At 39.4% G+C, this 13,533-nt stretch overlaps 1 pseudogene; it reads left to right on the forward strand.

The window, feature by feature from the left end:
- Positions 1-291: 291 nt before the first annotated feature.
- Positions 292-13,522, forward strand: LOC127419005 (solute carrier family 2, facilitated glucose transporter member 5-like; annotated as a pseudogene).
- Positions 13,523-13,533: the final 11 nt, after the last annotated feature.

Below are 13,533 nucleotides of genomic sequence, written 5' to 3' on the forward strand. Positions count from 1 at the left end.
AAGGCATTTACAAACAAAAACAAGGAAAAAGATACACCTAGGTATACTTAGGTCCATACAGGTAAATTCACTCTGCAAAATTCAATGGAAATACAAGTATCATTTTAGAATGTTTAGTTACCAGTATGTCCAGTCCTAACTAACATGATACATGTATATGCCCATAGTTCTCTTTGATTATTATAATGTAGCTTTAACTTTTTGTTAATAACAGATTGTGGCTTTGTACCAAACAAACTGTAACCTTGGTTGTCAGGGTTGGCTCCAATGTCCAAAGTGCAATATAAAGAATAGACAGCTGGTCCTTTCCACTGAAGTTGTTTCTAACCAAGTATTACTGAGGATTTAACAGTAAGGAGGTAGAAATGAAAATGGAAAAATGTGAGAGGAAGGGGGTGAGTACTTTCTGAGTATTTTCTGATACTAAATAGAGCATTTGTTTGTTTGTTTTTTTACCTAACTTAATCAACAAACAGTATTTTTCACCTTTGGCCACTTTCAATATATTGTAGTTGCCTCCATATATATGACCACACATAACATTATCCTTTGTCTGTGAACAATTTAATAAGCATTTACATATTTTCAAATGTTATTCAATCATGTTAATTTGCAGAGGTTGACGCTGGTCCTGGCATTAGCTTCTTTGATCTCTGCATTTGGTTCGTCTTTTCAGTATGGCTACAATGTGGCTGTGATCAACTCACCTGGCACTGTACTGACGCTATTCTATTCTTACAAATGTTAAGTGTTGTCATGAAACCTTCTTTGTACAATTTTAAACATTCACTTCTGATAAAATTTACTCTGATATTTTGGTAACAGGCTATGCAAAAGTTCTACATTCAAAAATATGAGGATCGTTATGTTTCAATGACAGACAATGTCCTGGTCCTCTTGAGGTCCATAACGGTGTCCATGTACCCACTGGCTGGGTTTTTTGGCTCTCTCATGGTGTCCCCATTGGTGAACAAATTAGGAAGGTAATTTCTCCAGAAATTAGTGTTCTACTGTGTGCACAAATCACACCAATCTTCTATTACATCCAAATCATCATGCACCCTTTTTCCTCATATAGTTCTTTACCTGAGATCTTTTGCCAACAGAAAAGGCACACTACTCTTCAACAACATCTTCTCTGTTGTCCCTGCTATAATGATGGGTATGAGTGAAGTCGTGAAGTCATTCGATATCATCATTGTTGCATGCTTTTTGGTGGGCATCTGTGCAGGTTGATACAAATTTTTCACCCATCAGTATGGATCAGTTAATTAAACCCTCTAAGACCACATACACACTACAAAGTTCTGTATGCCGGTTTCTTTCCATAAAGAAATTCTAAGTGGTGTCATTTTTGTTATAGAAGTGTAAAGCATGACAGTATGCTTTTATAAAAACAGACCAACTGTATTTGGCAGATTCTCTTCTAGGCCTGTCCTCTAATGTGGTGCCTATGTATCTGGGAGAGCTCTCACCCAAGAATTTTAGGGGGGCCATTGGAAAAGTGCCCCAGCTCTTCATTACCATTGGCATTCTAACCGCCCAGGTTTTCGGCATTTGCAATATCCTGGGCAACAAAGAAGGTACCACACAACATAGATGAATCTTTAAAGAATCAATCCAGAGTATGTGAGTGGAGTGGAGCAGCAACAATTTCCCCTCTGCGCTCAAATCATTCTTTAATCACTCCGCTCCAGCTCCACTCCGGGTTGTCCATTTCCTGCTCCTCGCTTGCTCCGTGCTCCTGGATTAGAGACACCCTGCTCCATGTTCGCTCCATGGCAAAATAAGTGCCTAACTATCTCTCCACTGTAAAGTTATTTCAGTATGCTTTTAAATATCACAACCCTCCATGCAGAAGATGTATTAAATGAAAATAAATACACAATACTAGAAGGAGCTTCAGTTAATGTTCACATCAACCATCAGAATGGGGAAAAAATGTGATCTCAGTGATTTGGACCGTGGCATGATTGTTGGTGCCAGATGGGCTGGTTTGACACGTCTTATAGGATTTCACAACAAACCTTTGATCATGGCAATCACCTCCCTATTCATGTTCTCCTTCGCCGTCCCATTAATTTTCAATATATGCCAACTGATGTAGGAATAAAGAGACATGACACGAGCATGTAGTTAACTCAAGCTTATCGCAAGCTTACCTCAATAATAGGGAGCGTGAACAGAATAACCTTCGCACAGGAGGTTGAATATTAACAAGTGATGCTAGATTTTAAATTTGTATTTTTTTTTTATCACATTCTTTATGGTTATATCAGAAATTACATCTTTCCTTCATGCCAATAGTGTTTAACACTGCTTAACATGTGGTGAATTACTGCATTAAGGGCCGTTAACAGGTGTTGTGCTCGTGATGGAGCATTAGTGGAGCGCTTTCGAAACTAGAGAATACAATGGCGCTCCGATTTTTAAAAAACCCGCTCCTTGCTCCAGGCAAAATCATGCTGCTCCACTCCTCGCTCCACTTCCACTCTGCTCCGCTCACATACTCTGAATCAATCGTGCAGACTGTCTGTTTTTAAAGGTGCACTCAGTAATTTTTTGTTTATGTTGCAGCAAATTTTCAGTAATCGATGCCATTGTAGATATACCAATTTCACAGTCAGCCATTATTAATTGATATTTTGAGTGTGAAAGTGTCAGATAATAGGGAATTACTGAGATAAAATCAGTTTTATTCAGTTGTTCATGTGATCTAAACATGGCGGCACCATGACAAATTAATTCAGTACTCACTTTGATGGTCTAGAGCAGTGCTACTCAACACGCTCTTTTGCAGCCCGCATTATGATATCATCATCAGAAATATATTTATCAGTAGCCTATCAAATCTGTATGAATTATGAGGGGTCCATTTTCATGAGGATTTACGCTAGTCCTCTACATTGCTGAATCATGTTAAGCGTAATAATAATGACTGATGTTATGAGAGCGGCGGTCGGTCTGCGCACGTTTATACACAGTACAAGTAAAATTTAATGTAAACTTAAACAAAAAGACACAAAACACAAACGCACACACGGCAGCTGCGTGTGGCTCTCTCTCTCCCCAACGCTGCCCTTATCCCTCTCCTCAGTTTGATTAGCCCGATTGGGGGCCAGGCGTGCATAGACATGGCCCAGCCCTGCCCTCCTCCCTGTCACAGTGATTTTTAACACTCATGGTGTTTGTTAATTGACAATCACAGTGACAACAGAACTGATCTATATCAGAAAATCAAACTGTTACACCCCTTATGTTTCAGATAATTACTAAAAGGGAGTGTTGACCCAAAAAGGAAAATTCTCTCATCATTGCCTCACCCTCACACCATCTCAGATGTGTATGACTTTCTTTCTTCTGCAGAACACAAATAAAGAGTTTTAGAAGAATATCTCAGCTCTTTTGGTCCATACAATGTAAGTGAATGGTTGCCAGAAATTTGAGGCAACAAAAAGCACATAAAGAAATCATAAAAATAATCCATAAGACTCCAGTGGTTAAATCTGTCTTCAGAAGTGATATAATAGGTGTGGATGAGAAACAGATCAATATTTAAGTCCTTTTTTTACAACCCCAATTCCGAAAAAGTTGGGACAGTATGAAAAATGCTAATAAAAAAAGGAGTGATTTGTAAATTATATTCACTCTTTGCTATATTGAAACCACTACAACTACACATTATATGATGTTTTACCTTGTGAATTTCATTGTTTGTTTTTTATTGTACAGTGATTTCAAATCAGATGATTGCAACACACTCCAAAAAAGTTGGGACAGTTGAATGTTTACCACTGTGAAACATCACCATTCTTCTAATAACACTTATTAAGCATTTGGGCACTGAAGACACAAGTTTGTTAAGTTTAAAAAATGGAATTGTCTTAGAACTTCCTAAACTGTCGGATGAGCAAAAAAATTCTCTTGATTCTGAGATAACCTTGGAGGAGCTTGGCGAGGTAATTAAGGCCTTGCCTACAGGCAAGGCTCCAGGGCCAGATGGCTTTGCCGCTGAATTTGTAGAACTTATGCTACAGAATTGGCTCCACTCTTGCTAGAAGTTTGTACAGAATCATTCAAGAATGAAAAACTTCTACCAACCATGACATAAGCCCGGATCAGCCTGATTCTTAAGAAGGACAAAGATCTTTTAGTTATCATCCAATTTCCCTTATCCAAGCTAGATGTTAAAATATTGTCAAAAATTTTGGCTAACCGATTAAGTAAAGTTATGACATCTCTTATACATATAGATCAGGTGGGGTTTATTCGGGGCCGAAGCTCTTCTGATAACATTAGGCATTTCATCAATATCATGTGGTTAGTGTCAAATGATCAGACTCCGGTCGCTGCCATCTCACCTGATGCTGAAAAGGACTTTGATATGGTAGAATGGGATTATCTTTTTACGATTTTGGAAATGTACGGGTTCGGGAATACTTGTATTGGATGGATTAAGTTATTTTATAGACACCTGGTGTAATGTTTAATGTGTGTGTTCATGTCACACCCCATGCCTCAAGACCCCCCCCCCCCAGCTCCCTACAGAACTTTGGAACTATGTTATGTTATGTGTTTGTTCATGTTTTGAGTACTAGTGGGGGGGGATATGTAATGTTTAGTGTGTGTGTTCATGTATATCATGTCTTTTATTTTGTATTCTAGTTCCTGTTTCATGTCATGTGTTCCCTAGTCATGTGATTGTAACTTTGCTGGATAGTTCATGCCATGTCAAGTCTAGTTTATGTCAAGTCAAGTCAAGTTTATGTTTTGTTCACGTGTGGATTTATGGGTTTTTGGATTTCACTACTGTAAATAAACTGCACCTGGATTCCTATGTCATCGTCTCTTCGTCTTCATCAGCGCCAGCAGCACGTTATACCTGGTAGCGGCGGTACAAACAAATGGATTAATTTCAGATTATTTTACTCTGGATACAGGCACTCGGCAGGGTTGCCCTCTTTCCCCATTATTGTTCTGTCTTGCCCCGGAACCATTAGCAGCCACGATAAGAAAGGAGGATGATTCTCCAGGGGTGATGGCGGGAGGTGTGGCGCATAGGCTTTTGCTTTACGCATCAGATGATATTTCATTATTCGTCTCCGACCCCACTAGATCTATGCCTTGCCTCCACAAAATTATGTATTATATAAGTTCTCAGGATACAGAGTTAGTTGGTCTAAATCCGAAGCTTTAATGACTGCGTACTGCCTGGTAACAGCTTTTTAGCCAGGCACCTTCCAGTGGCCCAAACAGGGCATTAAGTATTTGGGTATTTTATTCCCAGCTAATTTGTGTGATTTAGTTAGAGTTAATTTTGGCCCTTTAATAAAAAGGTTTAAGCAATGTGGGCAGGTGGGTTCATTACATTTATCTATGATTGGGAAGGTTAATATTGATCATAATTTGTCTTCAGAAAAAAGAAAGTCATACACATCTGGGATGGCATGAAGGTGAGTAAATGATAAAATAATTTTCATTTTTAGGTGAACTATCCTGTTAATTAACATATATATACACAGTGCATCCGGAAAGTATTCACAACGCTTCACTTTTTCTACATTTTGTTATGTTACAGCCTTATTCCAAAATGGATTAAATTCATTATTTTCCTCAATTCTACAAACAATACCCCATAATGACAATGTGAAAGAAGTTTGTTTGAAATCGTTGCAAATTTATTAAAAAAAAAAACACACACATGTACATAAGTATTCACAGCCTTTGCTCAATACTTTGTTGAAGCACCTTTGGCACCAATTACAGCCTCAAGTCTTTTTGAGTATGATGCTACAAGCTTGACACACCTATTTTGGGGCAGTTTCTCCCATTCATCTTTGCAGGACCTCTCAAGCTCCATCAGGTTGGATGGGGAGCGTCGGTGCACAGCCATTTTCAGATCTCTCCAGAGATGTTCAATCGGGTTCAGGTCTGGGCTCTGGCTGGGCCACTCAAGGACATTCACAGAGTTGTCCCGTAGCCACTCCTTTGTTATCTTGGCTGTGTGCTTAGAGTCGTTGTCCTGTTGGAAGATGAACCTTCACCCCAGTCTGAGGTCCTGAGCTCTGTACATTGCTGCATTCATCTTTCCCTCGATCCTGACTAGTCTCCCAGTTCCTGCCGCTGAAAAACATCCTCACAGCATGATGCTGCCACCACCATGCTTCACTGTAGGGATGGTATTGGCCAGGTGATGAGTGGTGCCTGGTTTCCTCCAGACATTATGCTTGCCATTCAGGCCAAAGAGTTCAATCTTTGTTTCTCATGGTCTGAGAGTCCTTCAGGTGCCTTTTGGCAAACTCCAGGCGGGCTGTCATGTGCCTTTTACTGAGGAGTGGCTTCCGTCTGGCCACTCTACCATACAGGCCTGATTGGTGGAGTGCTGCAGAGATGGTTGTTCTTCTGGAAGGTTCTCCTCTCTCCACAGAGAAATGCTGGAGCTCTGTCAGAGTGACCATCGGGTTCTTGGTCACCTCCCTGACTAAGGCCCTTCTCCCCGATAGCTCAGTTTGGCCAGGTGGCCAGCTCTAGGAAGAGTCCTGGTGGTTCCCAACTTATTCCATTTATGGATGATGGAGGCCACTGTGCTCATTGAGACCTTCAATGCTGCAGAAATTTTTCTGTACCCTTCCCTAGATCTGTGCCTTGATACAATCCTGTCTCGGAGGTCTACAGACAATTCCATGGACTTCATGGCTTGGTTTGTGCTCTGACATGCATTGTTAACTGTGGGACCTTATATAGACAGGTGTGTGCCTTTCCAAATCATGTCCAGTCAACTGAATTTACCACAGGTGGACTCCAATCAAGTTGTAGAAACATCTCAAGGATGATCAGTGGAAACAGGATGCACCTGAGCTCAATTTTGAGTGTCATGGCAAAGACTGTGAATACTTATGTACATGTGATTTTTTTCGTTTTTTATTTTTAATAAATTTGCAAAGATTTCAAACAAACTTCTTTCATGTTGTCATTATGGGGTATTGTTTGTAGAATTTTGAGGAAAATAGTGAATTTAATCCATTTTGGAATAAGGCTGTAACATAACAAAATGTGGAAAAAGTGAAGCGCTGTGAATACTTTCCGGATGCACTGTATAATTATAAAAATTAAGAGTGTGGCCCTTAAGGGTACAGGGATCCAGCTTTGTGACCCTGGACCTTTCCGAAGTTGAGTAGCTCTGGTCTAGAGACTAGACTATATTGAAAATACTTTTTAAAGAAATGCTGTACTATTGCTATACTATTCCCATCTGTATACAGTTTTCTAATAAAGGGGAGTTTCTGATAGCTGATGGAGAATAGTGCTTCTGCAGCTCGTGGTGATGTGTATTATTGTTCTCTCTTCAGGCTGGGCCATCATGCTGGGTCTCACAGGGATCCCTGCTGTCATCGAACTGCTGCTTCTACCCTTCTTCCCAGAGAGCCCATGCTACATGCTCATACAGAAAGGGGATGAAAAATCTGCCAGGAAAGGTACAGATAGAGTTATTTTGGTGTTCCATGTCAGAGAACTCAGAAAAATTGAGGTACACAGTAGATGCGCACCAGCTAACAATTTTGAACTTTTTTCCTAATGTTCCCATTAGGTATTGAAAATGTTATTTGAAAGTTCTGGGAATTTTTTTTCTTGGTTTTAGGAACTTTGTGGAAAACATTTGAAAACTGTAGAATTTTTTTACAATGTAGTAATGTTTAAAGAACTTTATGTCATGCTAATGTTTTGAGAACGTTTATCAGTGACAGAAAAATGGAAAGAATGTTCTATTAAAGTTACTGCAAGAACATTTGCTCATAACTTTGAGAGAACGTTTTTTACAATACAAGTGTCTTCTCTTTTAACAGCTGAGTTGTTATAAAATTTGAATTTGAAACATTTGGATTTGCTTTGCCAAAATGATTGTTGGTGCCAGATGGGCTGGTTTGAGTATTTCTGTAACTGCTGATCTCCTGGGATTTTCACACACAACAGTCTCTAGAATTTACTCAGAATGGTGCCAAAAACAAAAAACATCCAGTGAGGGGTAGTTATGTGGAAGGAAATGTCTTGTTGTTAAGAGAGGTCAACAGAGAATGGCCAGACTGGTTCGAACTGACAAAATCTACAGTAACTCGTATAACTGCTCTGTACAATTGTGATGAGAAGAATATCACCTCAGAATGCTATTCTGAGATGCGGGATGGTGCTGTTTTGGTGGCATGAGGGGGACCTACACAATATTAGGAAGGTGGTTTTAATGTTGTGGCTGATCAGTGTGTATATATATATACACTATATTGCCAAAAGTATTCGCTCACCCATCCAAATAATTGAATTCAGGTGTTCCAATCACTTCCATGGCCACAGGTGTATAAAATGAAGCACCTAGGCATGCAGACTGCTTCTACAAACATTTGTGAAAGAATGGGCCGCTCTCAGGAGCTCAGTGAATTCCAGCGTGGTACTGTGATAGGATGCCACCTGTGCAACAAGTCCAGTCATGAAATTTTCTCGCTACTAAATATTCCACAGTCAACTGTCAGTGGTATTATAACAAAGTGGAAGCGATTGGGAATGACAGGCCACGTAAAATGACAGCGCGGGGTCAGCGGATGCTGAGGCGCATAGTGCGCAGAGGTCGCCAACTTTCTGCAGAGTCAATCGCTACAGACCTCCAAAGTTCATGTGGCCTTCAGATTAGCTCAAGAACAGTGCATAGAGAGCTTCATGGAATGGGTTTCCATGGCCGAGCAGCTGCATCCAAGCCATACATCACCAAGTGCAATGCAAAGCGTCGGATGCAGTGGTGTAAAGCACGCCGCCACTGGACTCTAGAGCAGTGGAGACACGTTCTCTGGAGTGACGAATCACGCTTCTCCATCTGGCAATCTGATGGACGAGTCTGGGTTTGGCGGTTGCCAGGAGAACGGTACTTGTCTGACTGCATTGTGCCAACTGTGAAATTTGGTGGAGGGGGGATTATGGTGTGGGGTTGTTTTCCAGGAGCTGGGCTTGGCCCCTTAGTTCCAGTGAAAGGAACACTGAATGCTTCAGCATACCAAGAGATTTTGGACAATTCCATGCTCCCAACTTTGTGGGAACAGTTTGGGGATGGCCCCTTCCTGTTCCAACATGACTGCGCACCAGTGCACAAAGCAAGGTCCATAAAGACATGGATGAGCGAGTTTGGTGTGGAAGAATTTGACTGGCCTGCACAGAGTCCTGACCTCAACCCGATAGAGCACCTTTGGGATGAATTAGAGCGAAGACTGCGAGCCAGGCCTTCTCGTCCAACATCAGTGTCTGACCTCACAAATGCGCTTCTGGAAGAATGGTCAAAAATTCCCATAAACACACTCCAAAACCTTGTGGAAAGCCTTCCCAGAAGAGTTGAAGCTGTTATAGCTGCAAAGGGTGGCCCGACGTCATATTAAACCCTATGGATTAAGAATGGGATGTCACTTAAGTTCATATGCGTCTAAAGGGAGATGAGCGAATACTTTTGGCAATATAGTGTATATATATATATATATATATATATATATATATATATATATATATATATATATATATACACACTACCGGTCAAAAGTTTTGAAACACTTACTCATTTTTTATTATAATTTTATTTTCTTTTTTTTTTTTTTCTTCATATTTTAGAATAATAGTAAAGTCATCAAAACTATGGAATAACAAATGGAACTATGGGAATTATGTTGTGACTAAACAAAATCCAAAATAAATCAAAACTGTGTTATATTTTAGCATCTTCAAAGGAGTCACTTTGCCTAGAATTTGCAGACATGCAGATTTTCTCAACCAACTTCTTGATGTATCAACCTGGGATGCTTTTTAAACAGTATTGAAGGAGTTCCCATCTATGTTGGGCACTTATTGGCTGCTTTTCTTTATTATTTGGTCCAAGTCATCAATTTCAAAAACTTTTTTTTTATTACATTTTAGTTTTATAATGAAATAAATTAATATGGTGGCACAATTATATATTTGTCTACAAAACTAATTTCAAACATTTAAGCATATGCCTGAGAAACATGAGAATCATGAGAAACATTTCAGTGTTTCAAAAGTTTTGACCAGTATATAGTGTATATATATATATAATTATTATTATTATTTAGTGTACATGCTAACATTACACTTTGTGTTATATTACCTTTGCATTAATTTTAAAACCACTGGTAAGATGAGGCTTCAAATACCGTTGCTGATGGAGTGACAGTAAATTTGGCATATTTCTCTCTTCTGACTGGCTTTAATCCACTGGGATGGGAATTCTGACTAACCACTAGGCTCCACCATGATGATTCTGAGGGCCGTTTTCTGGCCCATTTAGCCCCTTAATCACTTGACTGTCTGGACTCCCAGCTGAGTTAATGCCTTGAAACACTGAAAATACCCATCTGGCTTGCTTGAAATTATCACTGGCTATGGGTGGGGCGGGAACACAATGAATGCGTGTAACCAGAAATAATAAAACAGAAACTGCAGCCGCTGCCACGAAACACTGCTTGCTGTTCATGTTTGCCTGTGTGTTCATGTTTCATAAGGAGGCGGAGTTCTTGCTCTTATTTCCACAAGCTTCAGGTTGATTGGTTGTGAAAATGGGGCGTGGCAGTGAAGCGTTGAGAAAAGTCAAAGGCAGTCGTTAAGTGTGACACCTTCCCTCCCAATTCAAGTTGTTCTGAGTCTGCTAGTGTAGAGCCAGCTTAATGAGTTTTTAAATCCAGAAATATGACTAGGATCCATAATAAATAAAGATAAATATTCAGAATAACATCTTATAACATTCATCATACCAACGCATCCACAATTTATATTGTAAATACATTAATGGTAGCCTACTACAGGCCTATGTATATTATTAAAGGCCAGGCTTTGCAGCTCTCTATGCTAATGTAACTCTTATATCAAACAATATGTAACATGTGGTTTCTGCTCCATCTTTCTATCCATGTCATTTGATGGTTCTACCTAGAATCCTTTGCAAAAGGGTTCTTTGTTTCAGACAGTTCAATTCACATATGAACGCACTGAGGGGTTTTTCGTGATGCTTTCTCGCTCTGTTGTGCTGTGTTTCAGCACTTCAGCAGCTACGCAGCACGAAGGATGTGGAAGAGGAGCTGTTTGAAATGCATGTTGAGGACCAATCGAGCTGAGGGTTGTCTCTCCGTGCTCAACCTCCTCACCTTCCACTCATTGCGCTGGCAGCTGCTGTCTGTAATCATCATGAACATGGGCCAGCAACTGTCAGGCGTCAATGCTGTATGTACCACCACACAATTTTCACAACTGATTATTATTTTGTAAGTGTGGTGTCACGTTAGGTTTCAGTTATGTTTTGTTTGACAAAATCTAACCTTTAACCCCATCTTCAGATTTATTACTATGCAGACAGCATCTACAGCTCAGCAGGAGTGAGGAAAGATCACATTCATTATGTGACAGTCGGAACAAGAGCTGTGAATGTCTTCATGACAGTAGCAGCTGTAAGGAACTAACTTTCTAATTCCAACTTTTTGTTTTCTTTTTTGTATTAGATATGCTCCTCATTGTTTGACATTCCCTTTCCCTGCTGAAAAGACTAGCTAGACCAGCATGAATTTCCAGCAATTCAAAACTTAGCGAAGCTGGTCTTTCCAATGATCCAGCTTCCACCATCTTGGAAGTCTGATGTGGACACCGGCACACCAGCATCCCTTGTTGGGGCCTAGCAACCAAAACACAACATGTGCTGGTCTTTTTCGCAGGGTTGAGTAACTGAATTAACATTATAATTGTGATGAACCTCAGATCCTTCACTAAGAAACCTGATTGCTATGTATATGTTTCTGTAGGTGTTCATAGTGGAGAAATCTGGCAGAAAGTTGCTGCTTTTGATTGGCTTTGGGATCTGCTGTGTTGCCTGAAACTGGATTGGATGCCTTACATCAGCATTGTTTGTGTCATTGTTTACGTCATTGGATATGCTATTGGCCCAAGTGAGTTCACTGCAATCCCATTTAGACCTAACCAACAGGGATACAGGCAGCTTGCTGCATTTCAATGAATTCACTCCTTCCTTCTTATACAGTTTTATTCCTCTGTGGGGAGTGGCAACAGATTTATACTGCTGTTCAGGGACTTTACATTAACACCCTAGAGTGAACACAAGAAAAGTGGTTGTGTTTTAAAGTGAATATAAAGCAGATTGTAAAAAGCACCAGAGTGCTTCAAGCAATCTTGTATGCTGTAAAAATGTTTCTCATGATTATGTTATAAAAACATCTTTGTTTTTATCCATTTAAATTGTAACAATAATTTCTGACATTTCTTCTCAATTTTTATGACTTTTTAGAGCTTCATCTCATTTAGTAGTTTAATTCAAAATGGTCGAAAAAGTATAGTAAACTTATCACTGCAGGTTGTTAGTTTGTCACAACTTTTAAAAATGTAAGGCCATAATTAATTTTAGTGAATTGAAATGTTTTCTGTATATCTCGCTGTATAAAAGGTAAAGGTGTCTGATGGTAGGATTCTTGGTTTGACAGCGTTTGTTGCCTCTCTTCGCAGGTTCTATTCCTTATGTTATTACAACAGAGATGTTCCGGCAGTCTTCTCGACCACCAGCCTTCATGGTGGCCGGCTCGGTTCACTGGCTTTCAAACTTCACAGCTGGCCTGGTCAGAGTTTAAATGAAGTATTGGTTGAAATGGTTGAAATTTCAGATGATTTCAAAGATCTTCCCATGAATGCAACTCCTACAATTGGTAGTTTGGTTCTAAGCTATTACGGATGAATTTTTGTGAACTAAAATTCAATAAAATAGAAATAAAAATAGAAAATAATTGTCAAACATACAGTATAGTATCTAAGCACATATCTGAACACAGTCTGGGACATTGTTTAGATCAGTTTTGTAATTTCTCTAAAAAACATGTAAAATAACTTCAGTTTTTTTCTCAGGAGAATTTAATCTCCATTTAATCTCATTGCTGTCTAGGAGAAACAGTAGAGCTATTGAAGAGATCTCAATTGTAATTTGTCTTTCCTATGGGATCAAAGTGGGCTTGAAGGAGTAAATAAGAAAAAAAAATGTGCCTTCATGGTTTTCGTTTGTGTGTCTGTATGCAGAGAGGCCTGGGTGAATACAGCTTCATAATTTTCACTTGCATCTGTCTTGCCACACTTATCTACATCTGGGTGGTCATACCAGAAACTAAAAACAAGACCTTTCTGGAAATCAGCAAGCTTTTTGCTCAGAGAAACAAGGTGGAGATTGTAGTGGAGGCCGGGGACTCTGAGATCAAAAACAATGGAGTGGAAAGCAGTGGACAGGAAATTAAGAGCACATTTCTCTGATGGCTGACTGGGTAACAACAAATGAACTTAAGTTGTAGCATTTGTTTAAGAATATATTGTTTTCATGACATTATGTATTTTGTATGTACATAAATACAGATAATTACAAATTATAAATATGTAAATACAGAATGTTTTATGTATTATGTTTTAATAAAACACAATATTAAGAATAAAAATATAATTGAAGTTTAT

Source organism: Myxocyprinus asiaticus, chromosome 28, assembly GCF_019703515.2.
Source record: "Myxocyprinus asiaticus isolate MX2 ecotype Aquarium Trade chromosome 28, UBuf_Myxa_2, whole genome shotgun sequence".
NCBI lineage: Eukaryota > Metazoa > Chordata > Actinopteri > Cypriniformes > Catostomidae > Myxocyprinus > Myxocyprinus asiaticus.